The following is a 9417-nucleotide window of genomic DNA, read 5'->3' as shown; positions in this document are numbered from 1 at the left end:
GCGCCAAGCGAAATTTGGCCAGGCACATTCCAAGTGACATGGTTCAGAATGAGCAATGCGATGGTAACTGAAGTTCAGGTGGTCAAGTGATTCGTGAATTTGTAGGAAATACAAAGGTTCCACAGTTGTCAGAATGAAAGTGTTATATGACGAGTTGAGTGTAAGGGATTTAAGTCATTCAGAGGTTTTGTGTTCGAGGTCCGATTGAAAGGTCAAACAATTCTTCATAGCCCGAAGAAGCTAATCAGAATGAAGCAGGATAGTGGCAGAAGCAGACACCTTCAGCAAGGATGCCACAAACTAACCGCCACAGTTTCAAACTGACAAAATTTTCTTTGTTTTAAGCAGGGAAAGAAATCTTGTTTGCTTTGCTAGGAATCCCCCATGAGGAAAGTATGTTCCAGATAAGTTCAGTCTTAAGTTTTCAGGACCCTCCTGGATAATAAGATCTAGTTTTAAGTTTTCAGGACCCTCCTGGATAATGGGATGCAACTAACAATCAATGAATGTTCCTGGTACAAACTGGGGCAGAAAATTTTCTCTGTTTTGTATGTGTTGTCATGATCGCAGGCACCCACCTGGAGAATGAGGGAATTCATTTCAGTTTTAAGTCAGCAGACACCCACCTGAAAAATGAGGGAATTTATTTCAAGTTTTAAGTCAACATCAGGCGCCCACCTGGAGAACGAGGGAATTTATTTAAAGTTTTAAGTCATCAGGCGCCCACCTGGAGAACGAGGGGATTTATTTTCAATTTTAAGTAATCAGGCGCCCACCTGGAGAATGAGGGAATTTATTCAAGTTCTAAGTCATCGGGCACCCACCTGGAAAATAAGGGAATTCATTTCTGTTTTAAATCAGCACAGGCGCCCACCTGGAGAATGAGGGAATTTATTTCAAGTTTTTAAGTAAGCAGGCACCCACCTGGAGAATGAGGGAATTTATTCAAATTCTAAGTCATCAGGCACCCACCTGGAAAACGAGGAAATTCATTTCTGTTTTAAGTCAGCACAGGCGCCCACCTGGAGAATGAGGGAATTTATTCAAATTCTAAGTCATCAGGCACCCACCTGGAGAACGAGGGAATTTATTTAAAGTTTTAAGTCATCAGGCGCCCACCTGGAGAACGAGGGAATTTATTTTCAACTTTAAGTAATCAGGCGCCCACCTGGAGAATGAGGGAATTTATTCAAGTTCTAAGTCATCAGGCACCCACCAGGAAAATGAGGGAATTCATTTCTGTTTTAAGTCAGCACAGGCGCCCACCTGGAGAATGAGGGAATTTATTTCAAGTTTTTAAGTAAGCAGGCACCCACCTGGAGAATGAATTTATTCAAATTCTAAGTCATAAGGCAGAATTCATTTCTGTTTTAAGTCAGCACAGGCGCCCACCTGGAGAATGAGGGAATTTATTTCAAGTTTTTAAGTAAGCAGGCACCCACCTGGAGAATGAGGAAATTTATTCAAATTCTAAGTCATCAGGCACCCACCTGGAGAATGAGGGAATTTATTTAAAGTTTTAAGTCATCAGGTGCCCACCTGGAGAACGAGGGAATTTATTTTCAATTTTAAGTAATCAGGCACCCACCTGGAGAATGAGGGAATTTATTCAAGTTCTAAGTCATCAGGCACCCATCTGGAAAATGAGGGAATTCATTTCTGTTTTAAGTCAGCACAGGCGCCCACCTGGAGAATGAGAAAATTTATTTCAAGTTTTTAAGTAAGAAGGCACCCACCTGGAGAATGAATTTATTCAAATTCTAAGTCATCAGGCAGAATTCATTTCTGTTTTAAGTCAGCACAGGCGCCCACCTGGAGAATGAGGGAATTTATTTCAAGTTTTTAAGTAAGCAGGCACCCACCTGGAGAATGAATTTATTCAAATTCTAAGTCATAAGGCAGAATTCATTTCTGTTTTAAGTCAGCACAGGCGCCCACCTGGAGAATGAGGGAATTTATTTCAAGTTTTTAAGTAAGCAGGCACCCACCTGGAGAATGAGGAAATTTATTCAAATTCTAAGTCATCAGGCACCCACCTGGAGAATGAGGGAATTTATTTAAAGTTTTAAGTCATCAGGTGCCCACCTGGAGAACGAGGGAATTTATTTTCAATTTTAAGTAATCAGGCACCCACCTGGAGAATGAGGGAATTTATTCAAGTTCTAAGTCATCAGGCACCCATCTGGAAAACGAGGGAATTCATTTCTGTTTTAAGTCAGCACAGGCGCCCACCTGGAGAATGAGAGAATTTATTTCAAGTTTTTAAGTAAGAAGGCACCCACCTGGAGAATGAATTTATTCAAATTCTAAGTCATCAGGCAGAATTCATTTCTGTTTTAAGTCAGCACAGGCGCCCACCTGGAGAATGAGGGAATTTATTTCAAGTTTTTAAGTAAGCAGGCACCCACCTGGAGAATGAGGAAATTTATTCAAATTCTAAGTCATCAGGCACCCACCTGGAAAACGAGGAAATTCATTTTTGTTTTAACTCAGCACAGGCGCCCACCTGGAGAATGAGGGAATTTATTTCAAGTTTTTAAGTAAGCAGGCACCCACCTGGAGAATGAGGGAATTTATTCAAATTCTAAGTCATCAGGCACCCACCTGGAGAACGAGGAAATTTATTTAAAGTTTTAAGTCATCAGGCGCCCACCTGGAGAACGAGGGAATTTATTTTCAATTTTAAGTAATCAAGCGCCCACCTGGAGAATGAGGGAATTTATTCAAGTTCTAAGTCATCAGGCACCCACCTGGAAAACGAGGGAATTCATTTCTGTTTTAAGTCAGCACAGGCGCCCACCTGGAGAATGAGAAAATTTAATTCAAGTTTTTAAGTAAGCAGGCACCCACTTGGAAAATGAGGGAATTTATTCAAATTCTAAGTCATCAGGAAGAATTCATTTCTGTTTTAAGTCAGCACAGGCGCCCACCTGGAGAATGAGGGAATTTATTTCAAGTTTTTAAGTAAGCAGGCACCCACCTGGAGAATGAGGGAATTTATTCAAATTCTAAGTCATCAGGCACCCACCTGGAAAACGAGGGAATTCATTTCTGTTTTAAGTCAGCACAGGCGCCCACCTGGAGAATGAGGGAATTTATTTCAAGTTTTTAAGTAAGTAGGCACCCACCTGGAGAATGAGGGAATTTATTCAAATTCTAAGTCATCAGGCACCCACCTGGAGAACGAGGGAATTTATTTAAAGTTTTAAGTCATTAGGCGCCCACCTGGAGAACGAGGAAATTTATTTTTAATTTTAAGTAATCAGGCGCCCACCTGGAGAATGAGGGAATTTATTCAAGTTCTAAGTCATCAGGCACCCACCTAGAAAATGAGAAAATTCATTTCTGTTTTAAGTCAGCACAGGCGCCCACCTGGAGAATGAGGGAATTTATTTCAAGTTTTTAAGTAAGCAGGCACCCACCTGGAGAATGAGGGAATTTATTCAAATTCTAAGTCATCAGGCACCCACCTGGAAAACGATGGAATTCATTTATGTTTTAAGTCAGCACAGGCGCCCACCTGGAGAATGAGGGAATTTATTTCAAGTTTTTAAGTAAGCAGGCACCCACCTGGAGAATGAGGGAATTTATTCAAATTCTAAGTCATCACGCACCCACCTGGAAAACGAGGGAATTCATTTCTGTTTTAAGTTAGCAGAGGCGCCCACCTGGAGAATGAGAGAATTTATTTCAAATTTTTAAGTAAGCAGGCACCCACCTGGAGAATGAGGGAATTTATTCAAGTTCTAAGTCATCAGGCACCCACCTGGAAAACGAGGGAATTCATTTTTGTTTTAAGTCAGCACAGGCGCCCACTTGGAGAATGAGGGAATTTATTTCAAGTTTTTAAGTAAGCAGGCACCCACCTGGAGAATGAGGGAATTTATTCAAATTCTAAGTCATCAGGCACCCACCTGGAAAACGAGGGAATTCATTTCTGTTTTAAGTCAGCACAGGCGCCCACCTGGAGAATGAGGGAATTTATTTCAAGTTTTTAAGTAAGCAGGCACCCACCTGGAGAATGAGGGAATTTATTTTAAGTTCAAGTCAGTCATCAGGCACCCACCCGGAGAATGAGGGAATTTGTTTTAATTTTCAAGTCATTATCAGGCGCCCACCTGGAGAACGAGGGAATTTATTTCAAGTTTTTAAGTCATCAGGCGCCCACCTGGAAAACGAGGGAATTCGTTTCTATTTTAAGTCAGCACAGGCGCCCACCTGGAGAATGAGGGAATTTATTTCGAGTATTAAGTCAACATCAGGCACCCACCTGGAAAATGAGGGAATTTATTTCGAGTTTTAAGTCATCTGGCGCCCACCTAGAGAACGAGGGAAGCCATTTGAGGACTCAGTTCAAGTTAGAAGTAGCAGAAGCTCGCCTCAAGAATGCGAGCTGACAGTCCGAGATGACTAAAGGAAGAAGTCTCAATACAGAATAAAAAGAAAAAAGAAGTGAATCCAAGATACAGAAGTAGATAAAGAGATATGGGCTGCTCAAGTCATGATTGAAGTCGCAAGCTTTGCATGTCCCATCTTGATCCGAAAAGCTGAAGAAGAAAGAACTAGCACCTGCAGTTAGCAAGCATCAAGGTTCAAGTCAAAAGTCCGCATGAAGAACCATTCAAGACTCAAGATCAAGCTTCAGAAGACTCATAGATAGGAATCTTGTAACTCGTAGCTGATAGGCTTAGTTAGTTTCTTTTTCATTTTGACTTTGGTGTAGTAAGGAGCTCAGTAAGAAAGAGCAGCAGCAGCAGCAACAGTGAAATCACAGCTTCTCGGTAGTTCAAGCTACCAAAACTTTCAGAACTACACTGACCGGATTCCTCCATAGCCGAGGATATGTAGGCAACCTCGGAAGCAAGGTTCGGTCAAACGTTTTCAAAATGCTTCCATGGAGTATACAAACGGTCAAAAATCGCTCGTATTTGCTCAATGTATCTTTGCCCGAAAACTCTTCGTGTTTCCAAGCAAAGAGGGGCACCTGTACAATATTCACAAATAGATCTTTTTCTTAATTATTTTTTTTTTCTTTCTTTCTTCATAAGATTTTGTAGGAAATTTTTTTAATCAATTGTTTGCATTTAGTTCATATTTAATATTTTAAAATCATAGAAAATACCATTAAAATGTTCAAATTTTCATGCATTGCATTTTAGGTTGTTATTTGCATTTTTAAGGTTAAGTTGTTAATTAATTGTATTATTAAACAAAAATCATAAAATACCATAGGTTCTTGTATTTTTAGCTTTTAGTTTCGAATAATTAATTTTGCTTTCATTAGTTTTAGGTTAATTAATTATCTAAATATTAGAAATAATGAGTAGATTAATTTTGCTAATTAGAATTGAGCTAGAATCTAATTAGGATTTGTTTTTCAAAATTTGTAGATTTTTAAAATGAAAGAAAGCAAAGAAAAGAGAGGCTTTGTTTGGTCTTGATTCAAATTGGGCCAAAATCTGTCCCAGCCCAAATCTGCCCCAGCCCAATCCCCTTGACCCTTCATCTCAATCCAACCCGCTGACCCGCCGACTAATCTGCCCCACTCCCTCTTAATCTTGGCCATCCATCCACTTAGATCCAACGTTCCATGTTATTTACCTATGCCCAATATAATCTTTATTTCTAACAACTCCTAACCCTAATCTCCCTTACCCTAACCAGCCACACCACCTGTTCCACTCACCTCACTGTCGCGTCGCCATCACCCAAACCCACCGAAAAATTTCCTCTAACCATCACGTGCTCCATCCTCTCTCCTCTTGCCACATAGCCTAACAAACCTCTGACAAAGAATATGCCTCACCCGTTTTTTCCACGTTTTCACTCTCTTTTTGGATGGATTTAAGGTTAATGGGAGCCTCAGGATTAAAGCTTGTTGATCCTAGCCTTCCATTTGTCAAAAATCTGCCCATCTAAAGAGATCTATGGGCTTAAATTGTTTCTTGGGAGCAAAGGCAGAGGCTGGGGAGTTTTTGAAGATAAATACTCTTTTTTGGATTTGAGGGAAGAGAAGGTTTTGGACAGATTTTCTGGGGTGAAAAAATTCTAGGGTTTGAAGGCTTTTTTAAAAATAAAAAAAAATATTTTGGTCCAATTTTCCCCTTTTTGTCTTTGAGCCGCCAAGTAAAATTTTTTATTTCAATCATTTTCTTTTATTTTAATTTTTTATTCCTAAGCATGGAGTGAGTTTGAACTCCGAATTTACGCTTGAGATTTGATTTCAATCATCGGTTCAAGTTCTGCTCGTTGCTTTGACTGCTCTGAAATTTCTGGGTTTATCATTGATTGCTGGATCTATCGACTGCTGTTAGCTGAGCTTTGGATTTCTTCTTTTTCTACTGCTTTTGTTTGGTCTTCGCGACTCTACTGTCGCCTGAATCATAGGTACACATGGAATCCCTGTAGTTTTGTTTAACTTTACATGGCCTATTTTGAAGTTATGAACATGTTGAATGATTCTATTGAGCCTTGATTTTCCATTTCCACATTTTTTTTCTCTCTTTCTCTTCCCTTTATTCTGTTGTGAATGGAATCTTAGGCGAATCATTAAAAGATAAATTAAACTAATAGCTGTTGTTGGGGATTTACTAATTCTTTTTCAATTGGTTTATCTTATTTGGACTGTCAGTTTATTTTTTAACTTCTTCTATTAAGTTACGCTAATGTTGGAGTGAGCAGAGATTTGATTGGACTTCATGTTGCAATAGCACTGTCACAATGAATATGTCTTAGTGTTTGAAGTATTCCATTGCTTGAATTCAGCATATTGTATTTTCTTTACTGTGCTTGGTTAAAGAGTTTCATTAGCATTTTAAAATCCTCTGTTAACTCCAACCCATATGCATTGAGGAGTTACTTCCTTAGTTGAGTCTTAGCAGAGATCTTTAAGAGTTATAATATGTATCATCATTTGCCTATCTTTGACTTTAGAAGATGTTAATCTTTTCTTACTAAGAAAGAATTGAAGATCTGAAGGGATTAGGGTCTGCAGTATGCTACTTAGCAATCACAAAAATCTTTAATAGCATTTAGTTTAGTTAAGTAGTAGTCAGAGTTAGTCATTTTTCTTACTAAATTGAGTTATGGTGTCATTTCATTGTGTCATTTGAGGGTGCATTTGGTGTGAGTTCGAGTGATAACATCGGAAGGATAAATCAGTTAGATAAAATTAGTAGGAGATTTAGATGGGACATGCTTAACTTATCATAAGGAATGGGGGAGGTGATAGGAAAATCTTTAAATGACTTTTGTTTTAAATTTTTTTTATTATTATTCAGATTCACTTTGCTTTCATATGCTTTCCAGCTTTCCTTAATTCTCATATCTTCAACTGTTTCGAATGTATGGCTATCAGTATCATTCTTTTATCCCTTTCTTTATTTGTTTTGATGTTTTGTCTGCTTTGGATTTGTGTCATCCTGATGAACAAGGATTATTGTGCTTGAAATTAAGGGGTGGAAATCGGGGAAGATTTAGCCCATTACTGCTTAATTTACATGCTTTAGGATTTGACTCGGTCTAAATGCATGCAATAAGAAGTTAAAAATGAAATGAGCGATTTTGAATATCGTAGCTTATTTTAGGCGCGATTCATAAATAAATCATCGTGACTATGGGTACGGTTCCCGTGACATAGTCATGATACGTAATTCCAATCCGGGTGTGCATTTCATGTGACCCGACTATAACTTCGAATAATAATAAAATAAATACGTCGTAAATCGCGGGTGCATTTCATGTGGCGCGATTTGCAACGTATACCAAAAACAAGCGAGTGCGCGATATCACGACTTGTTAAAACAAACTCCATAAATAATTAAAAGCGGTCAGAAGGCTAAAAAGCACAATAGGTTTTAAATATATAATAAGTCAGATAATTGGGCCAATTATTAATAGTTGAGCGACCGTGCTAAAATTACGGAATCCGAGAGTGCCTCATACCTTCTCCCGGGTTAACAGAATTTTTACCCGGTCTTCTGTGTTCGCGGACCATAAAATAGATTCCATTTCCTCGATTTGGGATTTAAAATAAACCGGTGACTTGGGACACCATAATAACTATTTCAAGTGGCGACTCTGATAAGTAAATAATTCCATTTCGATTAATGTCACTTTAATTGGAAAAAAATTCCCTAATATTTCCGTTCGGGAAAAAGGAGGTGTGACATCGTAGCACTATCCAGAAGACATATTTCTTCTTTATTATTCATACGGCCAACTGAAGACTGGGAAGTTTTCATATTTTTCATAAAGAAAAAAAAATACATCATAAGTAGTATTGAAAAATTTAAGAACAAAAGAAACTATATTTAGGAAATTGAATACTGACAACATAAAAAGTTTTATTCAAAACATGAACATAAAAAAATATATTTATTCTTATAATGTTTCCCAATAATAAGTCATCAAATATGATGCTCAAAGAAGTCTCCAACTTCTAAATGAGTAATATTTGCAAGGCCTTCAAAAATATCATCTTTATAGGCAAGGTTTACTTCAACTTTATCATGATTATTCATAGGGCCCGCCTCAACATCATTTCGAAAGGTCAAGTGAGTCTCAACTTTATTTTGTTTCCCTTTTATAGATGCTTGATAAAGTTTGACAAAATATTTAGGTGTATGATAAATTAGTGCCCAATGATTTTTCATACCACATCGGTGGCAAATATTACCTTTGCCTTTTGAAAGATTATTCTGAGAACCCTTATTGTTCTCTTGTTTATAACGACCACCACCATGGCGATTATTATTTCGCCCCTTACTACGTCCACGTATATTTATACGGCACGATAATTATTTTGTCTTTTTTTAGACTTTGGATCTATCGTTCCCAGATTCGCTTATGGAAATGGAGTTGATCTAGTAAGGCGAGCTTCATGATTTTTTATTAAAAAAGTATTATGTTGTTCAGCCACCAAAAGGCATGAAATTAACTTAGAATATTCTTTAAAGCCCTTTTCACGGTATTGCTGCTGTAACACCATATTTGGGGCATGAAAAGTGGAAAGAGTCTTTTTCAACATGTCCTCATCATTCATAGGTTCCCCACATAATTTTAGTTAGGAAATTTGATCTACATACAGCAGAATTATATTCATTTATGGTCTTATAATCTTGTAGCCGTAAGTGCATCCACTCACGACGAGCTCTTGGCAATATTGTGGCCTTTAGGTGGTCATATCGTTCCTTCAAACTAGTCCATAGTTGAAATGGATCTTTCAAGGTTAAATATTTACTTTTTAACCCTTCATCGAGATGATGGCGAAGAAAAATCATGGCTTTCGCCTTATCCTGACTTGATGCTTCATTTCCTTCTTTAATAGTGTCACCAAGACCTTTAGCGTTAAGGTGAATTTCAGCATCAAGTACCCATGGCAAATAGTTATTCTCAGAGATGTCAAGTGCCACAAAT

The sequence above is a fragment of the Nicotiana tabacum genome, chromosome 22 (assembly GCF_000715075.1).
Source record: "Nicotiana tabacum cultivar K326 chromosome 22, ASM71507v2, whole genome shotgun sequence".
Classification (NCBI taxonomy): domain Eukaryota; kingdom Viridiplantae; phylum Streptophyta; class Magnoliopsida; order Solanales; family Solanaceae; genus Nicotiana; species Nicotiana tabacum.
This window is presented reverse-complemented; position numbering follows the sequence as displayed.